Source organism: Chanodichthys erythropterus, chromosome 3 (assembly GCF_024489055.1).
Source record: "Chanodichthys erythropterus isolate Z2021 chromosome 3, ASM2448905v1, whole genome shotgun sequence".
NCBI classification, from domain to species: domain Eukaryota; kingdom Metazoa; phylum Chordata; class Actinopteri; order Cypriniformes; family Xenocyprididae; genus Chanodichthys; species Chanodichthys erythropterus.
The window spans coordinates 59,062,435-59,085,144 of NC_090223.1; the positions used below are offsets into that span (position 1 = coordinate 59,062,435).

The 22,710-nt window shown below is 46.8% G+C and overlaps 1 protein-coding gene and 1 pseudogene across 1 annotated transcript in view; both read left to right on the plus strand.

The window, feature by feature from the left end:
* Window positions 1–22,710, plus strand: part of LOC137006055 (zinc finger protein 721-like) — a 970,851-nt pseudogene that overhangs the window by 287,234 nt on the left and 660,907 nt on the right.
* Window positions 5,771–22,710, plus strand: part of LOC137006389 (hydroperoxide isomerase ALOXE3-like) — a 30,588-nt gene continuing 13,648 nt past the window's right edge. The window contains exon 1 of the mRNA XM_067367103.1: window positions 5,771–5,829. The gene's annotated coding sequence lies outside the window, so the exon portion shown is untranslated. The remainder of the gene's footprint in view (window positions 5,830–22,710) is intronic.

Genomic DNA, 22,710 nt, shown 5'->3' on the forward strand with positions numbered 1-22,710 from the left:
TTAAACCTAGACTGGTCGTAATACATAAACTAACTCCAGTGAATAGTTACTTTACTAACTGGTTGTAAAAGCATGCTTGTGACAATTACATTTTCATATGTATTTGCCATATCTTATGAAGACATTAAAACAGCATTTAGGGCATTTACTTGCACAAATGTTTCTATACCTGAAACAACTGCCACAATTAAAACACTTACTGTCTCAAGGGTACTTCCAGTCTATTAAACTTTAAAGAGGAATCCAAAATGTCATCACGGTCATTTAATGACCTGTAGTAAGCTAATCCTCTTGATGCCATTCTGTAATGAAAAAAAAAGTGGTCATACAAACATTCATTGTGATCTATTAAAAAAAATTATAATATTAAATATAAAATTGACCCTTCGTCTCCACAATGTATTTTTCACTGCGTGTGGCATGACCGCCACGCTTTGTCTAAAGGGGGCGGGTCTTTGAAGGGTCAATTATCTGGGTGCTAGCGCCATCTAACGGTCAACGTGTCAATTTATCTGTCAAAAAAGAACAAGTTAATCAAATACAATTAGAAACATTAGGGTGGAATATAAGGGAAACATATTTTTTTTGTCACTTACATTAGTGGAGCTTTAGTTCGTGAAAAAACTATTGTGCGTTTCTATGCGCAAGTTCGGACCTCAGCAGATGTTGGACAGCGCTAGATTCGTCACAGCCCAGCGGGCACCTTGATGTCAATTTGACATCAAATATTAGACAAGATTTGATCAAGATGCTGCAAAACATAATTTCAAAGTCAGATTATTCATCAAGTCCTTCCAGTGGTTAATTGGTGAAAATATTAGGTTCATCCCATACTGAAACTGATTATGTAAAGGCTGGTTCACACTGTGCGATTTTGGCCAAGATTTGGTCGTCTGACACAAATTTTGCAAATCGTAAAAGATTCCTATAATCCTAGCCTAAAATCTGTTGTCTTTGATCGCTAGTTTGACATGTTCACCGACAGCAGGTTAATGACCGTTGCGATCAAATTTTACCTCAGACAAAATTCTGGCAGTGTCAGAAGATTTGGCGCACAATCCTCCAGTGTGACTTCTCTTACGACGAACGTCAAATTGTCTTCTTTTTTCAAGACAAGCCGTGATCAAAATTAATGATAGAGATGTCTGTCACAGATCCCTTGTCTTCCTGGACTCCATATCCTATGATCCTCCTGTTTCATCACCTGCACTCACTTCCCTCGTCAGCTCCTCATCATCACAGATCACCTGCACCTGGACTCTATCATCTGCACTCCCTTTATAATGCACTCACTCCCTGCACTCCTTGTCCGTTCTCTGTTGTGTTTAATGTATGTTTGGTGTTCCTGCCCTGTGTTAATTAAAGTCTCTTACTATTGTGGAAATCCGTATCTGCCTCGTCTCTCTACACCAGCATCCGTAACAGAAGAACGGACCAAAACTTTGGATATTCCACAAAAGGAAAGAGATGGAGACACTCCCCGGCTCCCTGGTTACCGCTCCTCCAACGCCTCTCACTCACCTGTCTGCTGGCGATCGCATCATCGGGCTTCTTCAGGTTGGCCGTTCACTGGAGAGGTATGTGGAGGAGTTCGTTGAGCTGGCTTATCTGTCTGACTGGTCCGAAGCTAATTTAATCGCCCTGTTTTTGGACGGTCTGGATGACAACACTCTCCGTTTCCATGAACCTGATTATCGTCTCTCCTTAAGCGAAACTATCAATTTTATTTTGTTTTTGAATAATTCCCAATTCTATGTGGATGAGTGTTGGTCTTCAGTCCGTCCAGAAACACGGTTAGCCGGGCCAGTTAGTCAGTCTCCGTATTCCTCCGCTTACCCCTCCAGTGAACGTCCTTCCTGTCCCACACGGAACCCACACTCCTCAACTGGGTCCCGAAAGCAGAGGAGGAGGAAAGAGCCCGCTCCTGTATCTCCAGAGCCCGCTCCTGTATCTCCAGAGCCCGCTCCTGTATCTCCAGAGCCCGCTCCTGTATCTCCAGAGCCCGCTCCTGTATCTCCAGAGCCCGCTCCTGTATCTCCAGAGCCCGCTCCAACCCTGTGCGAGCCGCCAGATCTGGACTGGCTTATTGACTTTTTTAACGAGCCCTCAGCTCCAGCCGCCGCCTACGAGCCCTCAGCTCCAGCCGCCGCCTACGAGCCCTCAGCTCCAGCCGCCGCCTACGAGCCCTCAGCTCCAGCCGCCGCCTACGAGCCCCCAGCTCCAGCCGCCGCCTACGAGCCCCCAGCTCCAGCCGCCGCCGCCGAGCCTGCCGCTCCAGCCGCCGCCGCCGCCGAGCCTGCCGCTCCAGCCGCCGCCGCCGCCGAGCCTGCCGCTCCAGCCGCCGCCGCCGCCGAGCCTGCCGCTCCAGCCGCAGCCGCCGAGCAAAGTTCTCCAGTCTCCGCCGCCGAGCAAAGTTCTCCAGTCTCCGCCGCCGAGCAAAGTTCTCCAGTCTCCGCCGCCGAGCAAAGTTCTCCAGTCTCCGCCGCCGAGCAAAGTTCTCCAGTCTCCGCCGCCAAACCAGCTCCATGCTCCTCCACCCACACATTGACTTTATTCCTCGGACTCCGCAATATGATCCTAAACCTCTCCAAGTATTTTTTGGGGGGGGGCCAAGTACCCGTGGGTGGGGGACATGTGGGCGCCACACATGTGGGTGGGCCTCTGACATGGCCTGCCAAGGCTCCTGACCCGCCGTGGCCTGCCAAGGCTCCTGACCCGCCGTGGCCTGCCAAGGCTCCTGACCCGCCGTGGCCTGCCAAGGCTCCTGACCCGCCGTGGCCTGCCAAGGCTCCTGACCCGCCATGGCTCATGGATCCGCCCTGGAGACCTCCACTCCAGTCCACTCATCCCCCGGCACCTGCATGAGGTCTCCAGGGCGCCCGAGGTACTGTCACAGATCCCTTGTCTTCCTGGACTCCATATCCCATGATCCTCCTGTTTCATCACCTGCACTCACTTCCCTCGTCAGCTCCTCATCATCACAGATCACCTGCACCTGGACTCTATCATCTGCACTCCCTTTATAATGCACTCACTCCCTGCACTCCTTGTCCGTTCTCTGTTGTGTTTAATGTATGTTTGGTGTTCCTGCCCTGTGTTAATTAAAGTCTCTTACTATTGTGGAAATCCGTATCTGCCTCGTCTCTCTACACCAGCATCCGTAACAATGTCGTTGTTAGCCACCATTTCAGTCCCGCGTGTAACGCAGCTCACTGTCAACGAATGTGTATGTTTTGATGATGTAAAACTCCGGACAAGTTTTCATGTGCGCGTCCGTTTTTAACGCGTCTTGACTGTTGTGCAGTCTGACATTAATGACAGCTGAGATCCCACAGTGTGACATAAGGATCATGTTCGTACAGTCTGACAAGTAACCATCGCAAAGGAATATTATAAATCGCACAGTGTGAACCCGGCTTAAGTATATGGGCCAACATGTTTGACATCGAGTTGACGTCAAACCAACATTGTGTTATAGGCGTTCAGTTGATGTCATATTGACATCACATTGATATCAATGTAAATAGCAATTTTTTCTTCAAAATGCATCCATTCGGCATATGTTTTGAATCATATGGTGTTTGATTTCTGCATGAAAGTGGACTTCTGTAACTTCTGTGGTTAAAAACATAAACAACAACAACAAAAAACTATTTATATAACATTATTTGACTTTGATTGTTGTATATTTGTGTATGTCCTTATATACCTTAAATTTAAAATACATTTGCCATAATTGATAATGAAATTGTAATACCAAGTATATACAGTATTACAACTACATGTTCATTTATGGAAAATTTACATTTTTCATTAAATTTTTCATAGTGAACAGGCTACATATTTTAAAATTATTTTTCTATTTCCTTGTCTTCAACTGATAGATGCAATGCTAGGGTTCTTAAAAAAACCTTATTTATTTTTCAGAAATTCTATTTTCTTTTTTATTATGAAAAATGTAGGGCCTACAATGTCCATTCATATTCTCTATGCCTAATACCACCTGTAGACGGTGCCTTTTTCACATTCTCGGGTTGTTTTGCAGCTGAAGAATGGACTACAATTAATTTATTTATTTTTGTGTGCAATTTGATGCAAACCTAGTATGACATAATGTTATACATGTATACATGGAAAAAAAGAAAAGAAAAAATATTTGGAGGATTTATGACGTTGATGACCGTTGAAATGCACGTCATCACGTCTTGCGTACAACATAGAGGCTAGTGGCAGTGCGCGCTGTGCGGTGAAGACGAGGCAGCTCGACAAGGTTGGCGCTTTTATCAGGTGAGTAATAAACATCTCATTAAATAAAACATAATTGGGTGACTTTGAAAACTTAGAAGATTGTGTTTTGATTAAATATTTGATGTTGCAATGAGTATTTTGTTCTTTTTGGTGAATTGAAATTTCCCGCCATTTGTTACTGTGAAGGATTCTGAGGTAATGTAATTTAACAGTTAGATCCATTACGCAGGTAATAAATATCTATTTTGAAATGTCACGAGTACTGTTAGTTTTACAATTTTTGTTCGTACTAATAAAAATGCCCTAATGTTTGAATCTCTTTCCCGATGCGATTCGACAAAACGCAACAACCAGTTAAAGGGATAGTTCACCCAAAAATGAAAATTTTATATTTATCTGCTTACCCCAGTGCATCCAAGATGTAGGTGACATTTTTTTCTTCACTCGATCACAAATGATGATTTTTAACTGCAACCGCTGCCCTCTGTCATTCAAATCATTGCAGTAGATGGGAACTTCATCTATAAGAGTGAATAAACCTTGCTTAGACAAATCCAAATGAAACCCTGCGGCTCGTGACGACACATTAATGTCCTAAGACACGAAACGATCGGTTTGTGTGAGAAACCGAACAGTATTTATATCATTTTTTACCTCTAATACACCACTATGTCCAACTCCGTTCAGCTTCCGGTGAGTGAGGTCAGATCGCGCTCTGACAACGGAAGTGATGTCTCGCGCTCATTGAAGTATATGGGCGAGACATCACTTCCGTCTTCAGAACGTGTTTTTTGACCTCACTAACAGGAAGCTGAACGAAGTTGGACATAGTGGTGTATTAGAGGTAAAAATTATATAAATAATGTTCGGTTTTTCGCACAAACCGATCGTTTCGTGTCTTAGGACATTAATGTGTCATCACAAGCCGCAGGTTTTAATTTTGATTTGTCTAAGCAAGTTTTATTTACTGTTATAGTTGAAGTTCCCATCTACTGCTATTATTTGACTGACAGACGGCAGCGGTTGCAGTTAAAAATCATAATTTGCATTCGACTGAAGAAAAAAAGTCACCTACATCTTGGATGCACTGGGGGTAAGCAGATAAACATCAAATTTTCATTTTTGGGTGAACTATCCCTTTAAGCAGCTGGAAACCGACAAGAATGGGACCAAATTCCAACAAACTATTTTGAGACCTGTAGCAGGCATCACATTTGAAATTAGCTCATTTTGTGCATAAAATTGTAAAATTTCACAGTTTAAACATTTATGTTATCTATGATATAATGTGAATAAAATATTAGCTCAAGTGATTTGAAATTCTTTTAGTTTTCATTTTATTCAAATTTAAAAAATTTCCGGAATGCGGGTTGTAAACTTGAAAAAACTACTATAAACAATTCAGTTTAGTGAGAACACACATTTCAGAGAAGAGTTGGTGTGTTTGCTGACGTCTGACTGTCACTGACCCTTGAAAAGCAGTTTCACTTCCTATATTTCACATAAAGTGACCAATTTCAGAGCTGCTGTTCAACACGACAGTTCAGAAGAGAAAAAAGAAGTCTTCAAATATTGTTTGAGGTGAGTGTTACATCTTTCTTTTGTTGTTTTCATCTATTTTTATAAATAGATGGGGAAAAAAAGAGTCCATAAATACAATATTTTCACTTATGAATGCAGATATGTGAAATGTGAGATGGGAAAAGAAGGTCTGAATGTTAATGATTTATAATTATCTGACACATCTGTGCTTTCACACGTGCTGAAAACTACGGAGCCCTGCACATGACATGCAGGAAAAAAAATAGTAGGCTAAATCGTGTGCAGGATTTATAAATTGAGGGAACAACTATGTAAAGCGTGCACACAATTGACATTTTTTCATGTGCGGGGCTCCAAAGAAAACATCTGAAGCTTTGAGACCAGGGGTGGATCTACCGGGGTGGCAACTGCCACTCTAAGAAATGTTTTGCCACCCCATTATCAGAATTATCACAGAATAAATATAAATGTTAGCAGTGTTTCAAGTACTGCAGTAGCGCTTCAATGTGATGACCTAAAAAAGACAGCGTAACGCAACATAACGGCAAGAAAACACATCTTTCAATAAACTGCATTGTAGTCAGCTTCATTAACAAATGACTCTTATGAACCCATCTTCATAAGTCAAAAACACAGCGCAGCCAAGTTCACTTACAAATAGTTTTTTTCCATTTGTTCGTGAAATGGAAAATTACTGCTTCTCGGCTAACTCAGAAGTCCTGTGAGAAATGCAATCCCATCCAAATATGTCTGAGATTAATTTTGTAATTTTTTGGCGAGCTGATTCACCAATCGCCCGCTCCACTTTCATCATGGATAAGGTCTTTTTGTCATGTGACGAAACAATAACATGAAATCAATAAGAAAACCCTGATCACAGAAACGTCTTGGTTACGTATGTAACCCTCGTTCCCTGAAGGAGGGAATGGAGACGTACGTCAGTAGTGACCGACGAATTGGGATATCGCTTAGAGAGCCCTATCATCTTCGTGTAAACTAAAACAAGCCAATGGAATTGGCGTGCGATATTTGCATAATGCGCACCGCCCCCGACAGGTGTATATAAATAGGAAGCAGATGCAATCGCACTCTGTTTTTCGCTGAGGAGACAACTGGTGTCCGCACTACAGCGAGGGTACAGAAACTGTGGCGACGGGACGTACGTCTCCGTTCCCTCCTTCAGGGAACGAGGGTTACATACGTAGCCGAGACGTTCCCTTTCAGTCGGTCACGTTCGACGTACGTCAGTAGTGACCGACGAATTGGGATCCCAACTAAAGCGCCACATTTACGAAACCCCTTCCAGTGCCCAGCACAAGCTCAGCCGCCCATAGCACCGGCTGGCGGTGAAGGGGGCGAGCTTACACCGAGAGAGTCTACTGCTGTCTAACCACTACCCACTAAGTAAACTAGACACACTGGGGAAGCGAACCCGTGAGGGACGCTGCGGAGACCACTACCTACCCAATGGGGGAGGAGTTTACGTGGGAATACACACATGGACTGGCCCGGGGGGCAGTACGCATATGGAGTCCCTGGGATGGCTCCACCTGGTAGGGGGAGACTCATCTGACAGGTGACAGCAGAGCTGGCTCTGCTAAGGGAAAAACACGGACTCGGCCCGTAGGGAGTTTTAAACCGTGGAAAATACACATATGGGACCGCTCACGTAGAGGGGTCACGACATATGGGCCCCAGCCAACAGACAGCGTCCGCAACGGATGTAGGCCTGGCATCAGACACTCCGCAATGTCCGAGCCGAAGGGGGAGACGGAGGAACTCGACAGGGTTCGCCAAGCGGGGAACACGACTGGAGTGAAAGTATGCACGTATCCGGCCAGTGGCGGGAATGGCATTGCAAGCCGACACTTAGAGTGGGTACAACACGTCTACCGACTAGAGGATGCGAGTACACGTGAGGATACCGGCTCTACACGTAGGCTATAAAACCTAGCGAACGTGTGTGGTGTCGCCCAGCCCGCAGCTCAACAGATATCTGTCAGCGAGGCGCCATGAGCCAGCGCCCAGGAAGAGGCTACCCCTCTGGTGGAGTGGGCTCTCAACCCGAGCGGGCAAGGCTGGGATTCGTACGCCAAGGCGATGGCATCCACTATCCAGTGGGCCATCCTCTGCTTGGAGACAGCCTTTCCCTTCTGCTGGCCTCCACAACAGACGAAGAGCTGATCTGAGGTCCTGAAGCTTCGCGTTCTGTCCACGTACACACACAGAGCGTGGACGGGACAGAGCAAAGCTAGGGCTGGGTCTGCCTCCTCCGAGGGCAGCGCTTGCAGGTTCACTACCTGATCTCTGAAGGGAGTGGTAGGAACCTTGGGCACGTATCCAGGCCGGGGTCTCAGGATGACGTGAGAAACACCGGGCCCGAATTCTAGGCACGTTTCGTCGACCGAAAATGCATGCAGATCCCCTACCCTCTTCAGGGAAGCCAATGCAACCAGAAGAACCGTCTTAAGAGACATTAGTTTCAGGTCGACTGATTGCAAAGGTTCAAAGGGATGACCCCGGAGAGCTGTGAGAACCAGGGTCAAATCCCAAGAGGGTACGGAGGAAGGGCGAGGAGGATTGAGTCTCCTGGCCCCCCTCAGGAATCTGACGATCAGATCGTGTTTCCCCAGGGACTTACCCTCAACCGCATGGTGATGTGCGGCAATAGCGGCAACATACACCTTGAGGGTGGAGGGAGACAGCCTTCGCTCCAACCCATCTTGCAGAAAGGAAAGCACGGATCCGACCGAACATGATCGGGGGTCCTCTCGGCGAGAGGCGCACCATTCGACGAACAGGTTCCACTTCAACGCGTAGAGATTCCTAGTGGAAGGAGCTCTAGCGGAAGTGATGGTGTCTACGACCGCTTGCGGGAGATCACTCAGAACCTCCGCATCCCGTCCAGGGACCACACGTGGAGGTTCCACAGATCGGGACGCGGGTGCCACAGGGTGCCCCGTCTCTGAGTCAGGGGGTCCTTCCTCAGAGGAATCGGCCAGGGAGGTGCTGTCGCGAGGAGAATGAGGTCTGAGAACCAGGTCCGAGTGGGCCAGTACGGAGCCACTAACAGAACCTGCTCCCCGTCCTCCCTGACCTTGCACATGAGTTGTGCGAGAAGGCTCACTGGGGGAAACGCATCCGTGCCGAGCGTGCTGCCGGTCAGGGAATAAAACCACTGGCGGAGGGCAGTTGCCGGGGAGGCAAACAGGACTACCTGGGCCTCGCCGAAACGCTGCCAAATCAGCTGGACCGCCTGGGGGTGGAGCCGCCACTCACCCGCAAGTAGATGCTGCCGTGACAGCTCGTCGGCTGCACGGTTGAGCACACCTGAGACACGAGTGGCCCGAAGGGACCTCAGATCCTTCTGACTCCACAACAAGAGATGGCGGGCGAGTTGCGACATGCGACGGAAGCGTAGACCACCTTGACGGTTGGTGTACGCAACGGCCGCAGTGCTTTGTGAGCGGACTAGAACGTGCTTGCCTGACAACAGCTTCTTGAAGCGGGCCAGCGCAAGACGAACCGCTAGCAACTCGAGGCAATTGGTATGCCAATGCAGCTGAGGCCCCGTCCAAAGACCTGTCACTGCATGCCCGTTGTACGTGGCCCCCCATCCCGTGGCAGAGACATCTGTGGAGACCACAGCGTGCCTGGACACTTGTTCGAGGGGTACTCCGGCCCACAGGAACGAAGGGTCCAACCACCGGACAAGGGTGCGACGGCAGCTCGGTGTCACGGGGACACGGAGCGTGCCGCACTGCCACGCCCATCTCGGGACCCGGCCGCGGAGCCAGTGTTGAAGCGGTCTCATATGAAGCAATCCGAGCGGCGTTACCGCGGCTGCAGATGCCATATGCCCCAGGAGCCTCTGAAAATCTTTCAGTGGAGCCGCTGTCCTGCACTTGAGCGAGCTCAGGCAGTTCAACACCGACTGGACGCGCACCTCGGTGAGACGCGCAGTCCGTGCGACTGAGTCTAGCTCGAGACCGAGACAAGAGATCCTCTACCCGGGGGCGAGTTTGCTCTTGTCCCAGTTGACCTGAAGACCCAACCGGCTGGGAGTTACAACCATGTCGGGTAGGACTTTGTACTGACATGCCCGACCCTCGAACGCAGACCGACCTAGGAAGGGTCTGTGTCGAGGCAGAATCGAGACATGAAAGTACGCGTCCTTCAGGTCTATTAATGCAAACCAATCCTGGGGACGGTCCAGGATTGGCCGTAGCCCACCGCCCTTTTTGGTACAATGAAGTAGGGGCTGTAGAACCCCGACTTCATATCGGCTGGAGGGACCGGCTTGATTGTATCCTTCGCCAGGAGGACAGCAATCTCCACCCGGAGAACAGGTGCACTGTCCAACGACACCGGAGTGCAGTGGACAGCCCTGAAGACCGGGGGACGCCGGGCGAACTGAATCGCATAGCCGAGTCTGATAGTAAGAATGAGCCAACTGGACAGGCTGGGGAGCGTGATCCACGCTTTCAGACACTGAGCCAGCGGGACCAAAAGCACCACAGACGCACCGGGGGTGGGGCAGCAAGGCAGAGAGGGACCCGACTCGGACGGCTTGGGGGCGGCCCGGAGTGGGGTCGGACTCTGCGAGGCAGCAGTGTGCATGGGAGACGGCGCACGGGACGCGGTCTGCACCATCACACTGCCACCTGCTGGCGAATGGGGAGGGAGCTGTCAGCGGAGAGGCGGAGCCTGGCACCCTGGCAGACACCCCTTGTTGTGACCTGGAGTTTGAGGAAACTGCTCTTTTTGTGGCAAAGTGGGTACCGCTGGACTCCGGAGAGCCAGCGCCGGTAGATGGACAGCCGCCACAAAATCCCCCCCGGCCCTCCTCCGGGGGTGGGAGAGCAGATGGAATACTCTCCCAAAGGGCAGGAACCTTCCGCTCCAGGTCGCCCGTCTCAGGGCCAAGTTTTCCCCGACCGCTTGCCACCTGGCTGGCAGAGACGGGCTGGGCACCACGTCTGCGACCGGCACCCTGCTGTTTGGCTGGTGTAGGCTGCTGCTTTGCCAACTTAGCAGGGGCGGAGGAAGACACAGGCGGGCACCCTCGGCGACGAGCGGGCTGAGGCTGAGCCACGGGCGGCTGGGTGGAGGCATCAGCGGACCGCCGTGGCATGACATGTCTGATAGCCTCAGCCTGCTTCTGTGCAGCGGAGAACTGTTGGGCACAGCTCTCCACCGCGTCGCCGAAAAGGCCGACCGGAGACACGGGGGAATCCAGGAACCGATGTTTGTCGGTCTCCCTCATGTCTGCCAAGGTCAGCCAGAGGTGGTGTTGCTGGGCTACCAGAGTAGACATCGCCTGGCCAACAGAACGCGCTGTCACCTTCGTTGCCCGGAGGGCAAGGTCAGTGGCAGCGCGCAGCTCCCCAAGCAGCTGTTGGTCAGGACCTTCCTGGGGCATCTGCGACAGTGCTTTTGCCTGATAGACCAGCAAAAGGGCCATCGCGTGCAGGGCAGAGGCAGCCTGCCCACAGGCACTGTAAGCTTTCTCAGTCAGACCGGCTGAGAATTCACAGGCCTGGGACGGGAGACGCGGCTCACCGCGCCAGCCAGCGGCCGTTGGACACAACTGCGTTGCAACAGACCGCTCGACTGGCGGGATCCTCGCGTACCCCCTGGCTAGCCCGCCATCCAGGGAGGTGAAGGCGGACGAGGGAACAGGCCCTGTATGAGCCCCATGCGGAGCTTGCCAAGACCTGGTCACCTCATCGTGTACTTCCGGGAAGACAGGCATTGGGGCGGGACGCTGGATTTGACCAGCGCGACCCCCCCCCAAGTACCAATCGTCCAACCGAGATGGGCCGGGACAGGGTGGAGGATTCCACTCAAGCCCGACGCACAAGGCGGCCCGGGAGAGCACAGCCGTGAGCTCGGGATCCGACTCGGGCAACGCTACCGTCCCGGGCGGCAGCGCGTCCGAATCCTCCCCCGAGGACTCAGGCTCACCTTCCGATGCAGCGATCGACATCCGATCCGCCGCCGGCACACCAAAGGTAACGGCTGGACAGTCCGTAGAGGGCCCAGCGGAAACCAACGGTGGCACGATGGGTTGCGGTGCTGATGAGGCGGCAGGGGCCCGAGGAGCGTTTCCGCTCGGCGGGGAAGCCCTGACCGTAATCCTCAGGTCACCCTTCCTATACAGCGCCGTACCGTCATTCCGGTTCCCGGGGCCGGAAAAAACGGTCGTACGCGGCATAGGAGAGGGGACCCCCGCTTCCTGAGACTTCAGGAAGGAGAGCCTCGACCTCAGCATCGCGATAGTCATGTTCCCGCAATGGGAACATGAACCATCCACAAAAGCTGCTTCAGCGTGCAGAATGCCCAAACACGAGATGCAACGATTGTGCCCATCAGCAGGGACCAGGGAACGACCACACCCATTAACGCACAGACGAAATGACATACTGTCAGGGTTCGTCTGTAAAGCTCTTTTAGAAGGGGAAGTCAACTCACTCGTGCTGAAGCACCCAGGGAGCGACGCGATGTGTCAGGTACACCACTCCCTGACACACCGAGGAACCGGCCCAAATCGCTACACACGCACACACTCTTTGTGTTGCTGTGAAAACAGCAGTTTTCGAGCTTATAGCTCAGCTCCTCGGAGACTCGCGACCTCGCTGAATGTGCCCTTTCACCAGCACTGAAAGCTCGCTGTAAATCCTCTTCTGAGGCAATGTTTTAGAATAAAACAAACGAAGAAAGGAGTCTTCTAAAACAGGACACCAGTGAATGGCTCCGAAGCGAAAGACAGAGTGCGATTGCATCTGCTTCCTATTTATATACACCTGTCGGGGGCGGTGCGCATTATGCAAATATCGCACGCCAATTCCATTGGCTTGTTTTAGTTTACACGAAGATGATAGGGCTCTCTAAGCGATATCCCAATTCGTCGGTCACTACTGACGTACGTCGAACGTGACCGACTGAAAGGGAACTAATAGCAGAGTTAGGTGAGAATCTAAACGTATTTTAGTTTTTCTCAATTGCTAAAACATTTAATGATTCAGTTGGCCCAGTTTCCCAAACCATCAGTTCTCAAAACAAAGACACATTTCTCAAAACGTTTAAAATGACAACATTAGATAGTAAAACTCATGACACACCAGTCAAAGTCTGAGAGAGAACTGAAAGAATTATTTACGAGTGTTTTAAACTTACACATACAGTATAATTACAGTACCAGTATTTTAGATGAGGGAAATTCCACTGTACTATGTACAGTAAACTGGAGCACAAGTTGCAACAAACTTGTTATTGTCAGCTTTCTTCGTATTGGGAATAAAGGGGTAACAACCAGGAAAATATACTTTAAGTATTTTAGAACTAAGGGGTACATATGACATATAACTAAGGGGTAAGTATGGCATTACGGGCCGTAAATTAAAGTGGAGCTTGTTACCCTCTTATTTCATGTTGTTACAGGGTAAATATGACATTACGGCTGTAAATTAAAGTGGAGCTTGTTACCCTCTTATTTCATGTAGTTACAGGGTAAGTAATTAATAAAATGCAAACAATCTGATATCAGTGACTCCGAAACATTTATTTGAAAAACAACTTTATAAAAAACAGGTCTACAACACTTATTATTCATTTTTTTAAATCAAATTTTCATTTCAAACTCTAAAGACTTACTTTCCTGACAGAAAGTAACAAGTTTTGTCTGTTTTTTGGTTGTTTGTTGTTTCTCGCTTGGCTTCCTCCTGCTCTTGTTTCTCAGCTGATGAATCTTAAGAAGGAATCTCATTGCTGTTCTGTATTATAAGAAAATACAGTACACCCCGAAATTTTCTCATGGTTTAGGCTATTCATCTTTTCGCTTCTGACCAACTGTCACCAGCGCCTGCATGAGAGTCGACTTTGCATTTGACGAAGCATATTAATGAGCAACGTGAAGCTTTCATGACGTTCTCGTGGGAGATTCATGTGAAACTCGCGCGAGAACTGCCGTCTCTGTTATTCTGTCTTGTTTGTTTCTCATTATCTGTTATTCTGTGTGTTTTGTTGTGAGCATTACTAAAAAAATAAGTAATTTAAGTAAAGTAAATACGTTTCTCGGCACGCTTACGTCATGCTTCAAGTTACGTCAAGGATGAACTCTCAACCCTCGCATGCACTCGCAGGAGACAGTCGGTCGAAAGTTTTAAAAATATTTAAATATTTGGTATTTTTCTTACAAATACGTATCGTTTCTCTTCAGAAGAATAATTGATTCATCTATTAGGGTCGTATGGATTACTGTAGTTATTGCTGTATGTGCTGTTTGATGCTTCGACTTTTAGGAACACGTGAGCTTGCATTATAAAGCATTCCCAGATGATTTTTTTTTTCCTAAAATCCTTTTTGTGTTCATCTTAAGAAGGAAAGTCGTATACATCTCAGATGGCATGAGGGTAAAAGATGAGCAAACGGTGAGCACATTTCCAGGTGTACTGTATTTTCTTATAATACAGAATAGCAAATGGGATTCCATATTAAGATTCATCAGTGGAAAGAAAGAAAAAGAGGAACAAGAGGAGGAGGAAGTCGAGCAAAAGAAACAAATGTGGGCTTGAGACAAAGAACCATATAAGTACATATTTTCAATTTTTGAATAATACTTTTTTTTTTTAATTTGGACTCTGAATATTATATTACTTTTTTTTTTTTTTTTTTTTTTACTTGAAGATAGACAACAAAAGCTTCCCAATTCTAATGAGATAGGATTTTTTAGTATCAATCTTAAAAATAAAAAGTTAGAGTAATTTACATTTCTGGAATGTGGAAGAACAGTATATGTCCAGTTAATGTGGAATAACAGTATAAGTCCAATTAATCATATCAATTTAAACCACTGGAGATTTGATTCCTTTATCTTAGTTTTAATACAGTAACAGAACCTTTTGCATTTTAAATATTAAGCATTTCTTTCTTTCAAATTTTTTGCCAACGTAAATCACAGAACAAAAACGTGGACAATACGGTACGAACAATGAACAATACATAGGCCTACTTATAGTACAGAAAATAAACGTCAGTACAAACAAACTGTACATACTTACAATAAACAATACATACAAACAATAAACAGTAATAAGGAGGTTTGTCAGTGCCCATCTCCTGGATACAGAGGTTGTAGTTGGCCAGCTGCCGTTGATAGTGCACGTTGGAGTGTGTCAGGTTTGGCGTGAACACTACCCCCTGCATGTCGGTACAAATGACATGGCAGTCATCATTGGCTTTGGCCCACTCTGTGTCAGCCTGCAACTGGGTGTACGCTTTTTCGGCTTTCCGGTGGTGAAGCTCACTCTTGGCTGTGATCTTCAACCTTTCTCCATCTGTTGTAGCAGCTACTAATTTTGAAAACAGGGCGTCACATTTTGCACAAGTATCACTTCTTGGCTGCCCAAAACTGAGGTTTTGCTGCTTGAAGATTGTCCCTATAGAGCCAGAACTTTGCAGTGGATGCTGGATTGTTTTCCTTGTACAGGCGGAACATGCGGAGCAGGTTTAAATCAGGGCTCAGGTACTCCCTCTCCACATCTTCCTTCATCCGTGAGTAGTGGTTCGGTTGGCGTGGGAAGCTCAGGATGTGCTCTCTTATCCCCTCTCTCACTGCAGGATGAATGCTATGAGGCCTAAAAAATAAACAACACAACTCATGAACAAGGGAAATATAATAAAATATGCTGGTCTGTTTTGCACAATTGCATTGTTTCTGTGACAATAAAATTTAATATAATTGTAAACTTTTTTTTCTAAACTATAGGATTTTGTTTTTCACAAATAATCATTAAAGGGATACTTCAGGATTTAGCATTAAGCTTTGTATTAGTAGAAAACCAGTAGTATTTTCGCTTTCCTCACTCATATCCCCCTGAGATGAGAGATTTATGTATTTTTTGTCTGGAAAAAATCCTCCGATGACACAAAAATCGTCATTGTTTACATGCACACCTTTTGTTTCAATCTAACTGAATTCATTCTGATTGGTGAATCTGAATGTAGTGTTTACATGAACGCTAAACATGTGATCGATTGATGTGTGCGTTTTAGCATTGCTAAGAAAATTCCCGCTCCTCCGTGAGAGATACGAGACCGGTGCGTCTCACAGGTGTCGCTCATCAGTAATCACGCCACCGGCCTCGCGCCGTTCTCCAGCGGCCCTCAGTCTCGTCCTGCTCGCCACAGTAAACACAATGAATGGCAACTGTAGAACGCAAAAGCCGAATCCCGGACATTTAGGCCGATCTCGAAATCCCGGGATCATACATTACATTTGCATAGCACTTTACCTCTGATATCAATCTCAAAGTGCAAAAATATGTTTCCTGACTGGGCAACAACAGTGAGCTGAATCCTAACCATTACAGTTTGTGCATGCTGGCGTTACAGGGTGGTAAGGCACCCGACGCCCTATAATGCCAGCATTCAGTGCACCATTAGATCAGGGAATGTTGTAGGGCAACTGATGCTGACATTGGTGCAGCTTTAAAAACTAACAGGACAGGAGCATGAGGTCCTTCAAGATTTTTTTTTTTTTTTTTACCTGTTCTTATGTTTTCCTCTGAAGTCCTCTAATGGAGACCTGACTACCTGCTCTGTTCCCTCAGACTAACTGCCTGACTTTTCTTGAATAACCTTTTCAAAGATAAGTAACTTTAAATAAATATGTTATGGACAATGTATCTAATTAAAATCATGCATGTAATAAAAAGTTAACAAACGGAAAAAGCTAGGCTGTATAAAACTTGCCTGTAGGCGACTGTTGGTCAGTTGAAAGACTGACATAAATGTGAGCTTACAAACAGCAAGTCTTTGGCCTCTTTGTTGCACATGGTACTTGAAGGTGTACTTCCTCTTAGTATTCTCAGTGTCGGGCCCACGTGGTCGTCTGCGACTCACCTTGTGCTAGAAGTAAAAAGACATATTGGGGTGATCAGTGATCAGGCACATGTGCAGTCTTAGTGAATTGAAGGTATACAGTAGTATTCAATTCACTTGTTATTTCATGGGCCTACATTGTAATGCACTGCATACTGTTGACATGATATGGTCATGAATTGCTTAAGTTAGCATACCTGCTCCAAACCAGAGAGAATGATAGCCTGCTGCCTCTCATAAGAGACAGCATAAAACTCTGTGAAGAGCTGGAGTTTTCTTTGGTCTGTTAGGCTTGAAGACTGCCTGGGACATGTCTCCTTGCACGCCTTTCCCTTAACAGAAACAAAGTCACATTAGCGTTTTTGTTTTTTTTTTAGCTATAAAACACTAGAGCTATTAGCAGCTATTAAGGTTACTAGCTAGAATATATAACAGCTTACACAATCAATGCATTTTTTTTTATTATTACCTTTTTTAATTTATTTTTATTATTTATTAAATAACAAGTAACAAACATAGCATAGCATACAATATTACAAAAACAAAGTGTTGCATTAAATGGTAACAGGGATCCAAAAATTATATCAAAATATTTTAAACATTATAATTTATAATTATAACATTTATAATTTTTTTTTTTACCAATTTCAGTGAAGACATAAAGCAATCAAATTCTACTCTATACATCTTAAAGATTGGGGATGAATTTACATATGTTTGTTTATGTATATATATTTTGTTTTTTTGGACTTATACGGTTGTTTGTCGCATGATCACAAATAAGAAGTGTTGCAACTTTAAATCTGTTTTGAAATAAGTTGTTTTTCAAATAAAGTTTTCCAAGTGATATGACTGTTTTCTTTTTTTTTTTCTTTTTTTATTTATTTTTTATTAATTACTTACCCTGTAACTACATGAAATAAGAGGGTAACAAGCTCCACTTTAATTTATGGCCCGTAATGTCATACTTACCCTTTAGTTATATGTCATACGTACCCCTTAGTTATAAAATATTTACAGTATAAATAATTTGTTATTTTCCTGGTTGTTACCCCTTTATTCCCAATACTTTACATATTGTTCCCCTATACTTACACGTACTTACTGTATAGTTACACTATAATTATTGAAAGTTACGCTGTAAATTTGTTGTAATTACGCAGTACTTTCCGGGCTGTAATCTAAAGTGTTACCGTTTGAGGTTTGTGCAAGTTGATGTATAATTTTGAGATTGTGTTTATAGTTAAGAGAAAATGTTGAATTGTGTTATGGATGGTGTGTTAGCAATCAAGAAAAAACAATGACTAGATTGAATAGTTTGAAAGACAAATTTATGCTGGCTCATCATAAAGCCAACTTAAAGTCTTGTTTTAAATTGTTTGGTCAGTTAGGCCAGAATAGAAAAATGTTCTGGGTGTTTGCTAAAGTTTTGTTAGAAGTTTCTGGATGCTTGCTTGGCTCTTGGCATGCAGTTGTGTATGTGTGAGTATGTGGTTGATAGGGGGGGTATATGTGAGTATGTGGTTGATAGGGTGTTCTGGGTGAACACACACAGACATTCCCATCACTGTTAAAAGATTAGTTCACTTTCAAATGAAAATTATCCCAAACTTTAATCACGCTCAAGCCATCCTAGGTGTTTCTTTTTTTGATGAACACAGTCGGAGTTATATTAATAAATATCCTCCTGACACATCCAAGCTTTTAGTGATGGGATTTATGGCTCTTTGAGGGGATCCGGATCTTCGCGATCCGTTCCTTTCAAAGAGCCGTTCGAAAAGACGAAAAGCTCTTTTGGCTCTTTTTAAATATTTAGTCAATTTTAAGAAGCCAGCTTGGGGGCATCTCAGTTTATCCTGGAAATAATCACTGGGAGGAATGATGAGGTGAGATTTGTAGTCAAATAATTAAAACTCTGATATCACACACCAATGTCTGAGTTTGAATTATTCTGAATTATTGATTATTACCTCATTTGTCATGTGTGGACTATATTACATAGGGTTGCACAAATCCCTCTGCTTAGACAGTGACTATTTTGGATTTACCTTTAGTACAAAGTGTGTGTGTGTGTGTGTGTGTAAAGCTACGTTGACTTATGTTATTCATACAATACCTACTCACAAATAAACATCAAAAACAAAGCCGGCTGCAATGAATTTCTGTGCAAAACAGCTTTTACTACAAACACTTCCACACAAGAACATTGTTATCACACAAGAACATTTTGATAGAAAACAAAAAATATTTAAAGTAGATAAAATTAGAATAAATAAAATGGAAATGTCTACATACTACATACTATTACTACTGTAAACTTTGCAAATAGGACATCAGCCCCTTCAAGTCAATGAACAATAACAAAGTGGGCTGCAATGACAGAGGAACGCAGGGTTCCCTTTCGATACTTCACTCGTACTGCGTATGGGAAAGGTCTCCTTTTTCCCCGTTACTGAAGCCTTTTTCAATAACGCAGTGTAACTGCATCGTCATTGGTTCACTCATAGACAAGTCGTTGAACCAATGACGGCGCGGCATAGCCGCTCGGCCTATGGCGACAAAGCCCGCGAATATTCCCGCCGAAATGGGCAGGGTAGCTATATAAGCAGGCGCGTCGCCATAGGATTTCAGTTCTCTCTCCTTCAGCGACGACTTCATATCACTCTTCGCTGATCTCCGGCTGAAGCCTTCGCCGCCTGGAAGAAGCTCGCCTGGGAGAAGTTCTCGCCGCCGTTGAAGAGGCTCCCGCAGCGGACTGAGCTGAGACCGCCGAACGAAGACAGCGCCGGTGCCCTCGCAGACTGCCGCTTCGAGCGCCGCTCTCGAGCCGCCCGCTTCCGGCCGCCTCTCAGCGCGTCTCCTGCCGCCATCCGGCGCCGTTCAAAGAGCTTTTCCCGCGGCTTAACGTCGCTTTCTAAAAGAGCTTTCCCAGCGGCTCTCGCTGCTCTAAAAGGGCTACAATCGCCGTTTTCACGGCGGCGGCGTTGCCTACAATGCCGCGCCACAACTGTGGCACATGCAGAGCCAATCGCTCCGCGGATCTTCGTTCTCTAGCAGCTGTTCACCGCGCCACCCTAGTGCCGCCTTCAGCATCTGAGAGCATTCAGCTTATTCCCTGCAGTCTTCCGTCAGGTGAGTACAGAGCTTATTTTTCTACTTTCTCGCTGGCGTTTGCTTCAAATGCTGTCTCCGAACGCGTTATTTGCCGGGTCCTCCCCCGCAAACCGCGCTCGTTGAGGATGCGAGCTCTCGCTCTCTCAGCTGAATTTGACATGATGCTCTCCCCTGACTTAGGCGAGACTCGTGATACATTTTCTATCTGAGTGAGTTTATTTCTCCCTATGTGCGTTGCTCGCCGGTCCCTCCCCCGCGAGCCGCGTTAATTCAGATATATGACATGTCTTTCTTCCCTAGCTTGGGTGAGAAACATGTTATATGCTTAATTTAATGGAGCATCTTTCTGCTGTTTGCACTGAGTCTTCTCTATGCGTTGTTCGCCGGTTCTGCCCGCGAGCCGCGTTTGAGAAATATAACATGTCACTTTTCCCCCTCTTGGGTGACTCCCATGTTATAAACGTTCAGTTATATAGCAGATTTTTGCAGAAGTTAACAATCTCTCAGGAATTTGACATGATGCTCTTGACTTAGGCGAGACTCATGATACATTTTCTATTTGTGTGAGTGTATTTTGCCGCGTCGATTGAGAAATATAACGTGACCTTCTCCCCCGACTCGGGCGAGAAACATGTTTTTATACTGTATTAATGGAGCTGATTCTGCTGTTTGCGCTGAGTTTTTCTATGCGTTGCTTGCCGGTTCTGCCCCGCAAGCCGCTTCATTGAGAAATATAACATGTCGCTCTCCCCCTGTCTCGGGTGAGACATATGTTATATATATATATATATATATGTATGTGTGTATATATACAGTTGATACAGCGTATTTCTGCCGAGTTTGCTGAATTTCTCAGCGCGTTGCTTGCCGGTTCTGCCCTGCAAGCGTCCTTTGAGAAATATAACGACACTCTCACCTGTCTTAGGTGAGACCTATGTTATTTATATTCAGCATATCAGTTGATGTAGCATATTATTCCAGTCTCTCTGCGTGTCGTTTGCCGGCCCTGCCCCTGCAAGCCACGTTCATGAGGATGTATGCGCTCACTGAAAGCGAGCTCAATGCTCACTTGTGCTTGGTGGAACTAACATGCTCATTATGCTGGACCTCTGTTCATGTGACTTGCTGGCTCTGCCCTGCAAGCCATGTTCATTGAGGTAGAGCGGTCTCACTTCCGACACCGCTCTGTGGAATATATCTTGATGCTCTCCCCGACTCAGGTGGGACGCATGTATATTTTTCCAAGAAGCATATATCTGTTTACTGAGTTTCTCAGCGTGTCGTTTGCCGGTTTCACCCCACAAGCCACGTTCATGAGGATGCATGAGCATTTCTAAAAACTAGCCGGTATGCAGGCCCCCCTTCCAGCGGCCCGCCAACCGGCACCATTCAACCCCTTGTCACGCGGGCCTGGCAGGCCATCCCCGGAGTATCAAGGGGGTTCTGGGGATAATATCTCAAGGCTACTCGCTCCAGTTTGCTCGCAGACCCCTGCGTTTTTGCGGGGTGCTTCCCACTTCAGTAAACACGGACGACGCTCACGTCCTCCGAGCCGAAGTGATGTCTCTGTTCGAGAAGGGGCCTATAGAAATGGTCTCCCCTCAGAGAGCGATTTACAGCCATTACTTCCTCATTCCCTAGAGTGATGGTGGTCTTAGATCCATCTTAGACCTCAGACTCCTGAACCTTTCCCTCATGAGATGGAAGTTCAAGATGTTAACGCTGAAACAGATCCTCGCGCAGGTTTGCCCTGGGGACTGGTTCTGCTTGCTGGACCTGAAAAATGCATACTTTCAAATCCAGATAGCCCCCCATCTCAGGCGATTCTTGAGATTCGCATTCGAAGGCGTGGCTTGCCAATATATGGTCCTTCCATTCGGGCTGTCCATAGCTCCTCGCACTTTTACCAAGTGCATGAACGTGGCGCTTTCCCCACTGAGACAGTTGGGAATCCGGGTTCTCAATTTTCTCGACGACTGGCTCATCCTAGCCCAGTCACGAGCTGAGCTGGAGCATCACAGATCCGTGCTACTCAGCCACATGGAGTGTCTGGGTCTCAGGGTCAACTTTGCCAAGAGCTCACTGCTCCCCAGCTAACGTATATGTTCCTGGGTGCAGTCTTCGACTCAGCCCGTATGACGGCTGTAGTATCGCCAGAGCATGCTCTGGCCATTCAGCAGCTCGCGGCATTGGTCAGGAACAGAGCCTATCTCCCTCTGAAGTACTTCCAGAGGATGCTAGGGCTGATGGCTTCCGCCTTCCCGGTTCTGCAGCTCGGCCTTCTTACGGATGCGGCCTTTGCAATACTGGTTGAAGTTCCGGGTCCCTCCTCACGCCTGGTGGCACAGCCGCCTGTGTTTCGGGGTCAATCAGGCCTGTTAGACAGCTCTGAAACCCTGGATGAACCCTGTATGGTTCAGTCAAGGTGTACCCCTATAGGCGGTGTTCAGAAGAACGGTGCTCTCAACAGATGCACCCAACACAGGTTGGGGTGCTCTTTGCAAGGGCAGACCGGCCTTCAGCTCGTGGTCTCATGAAGAAGCCATCTGCACATCAACTGCCTCGATGTTGGCAGTGATTCGAGCCCTTCACGCCTTTTAGACACCTGACGGGACGCAACGTCTTAAGTCCAGTCGGACAGCATGACAATGGTGTCGTACATAAATCACCAGGGTGGTCTTTCGTCCAGCCGCTTATGCGCTCTGGCGAAGCGTCTTCTGGAATGGGCATTACCAAGGTTTCAGTCGCTCAGAGTGACTCACACAACCGGGAGAACAAACTTGGGAGCAGATATGCTATCCCGGAGCAATGTCCCCTCAGACAAGTGGATGCTCCACCCCCAGACAGTTCTCACGATCTGGGAGTTCTTCGGGAAGGCAGAGGTAGACCTCTTCGCCTCAGAAGACAACTCTCACTGCCCAA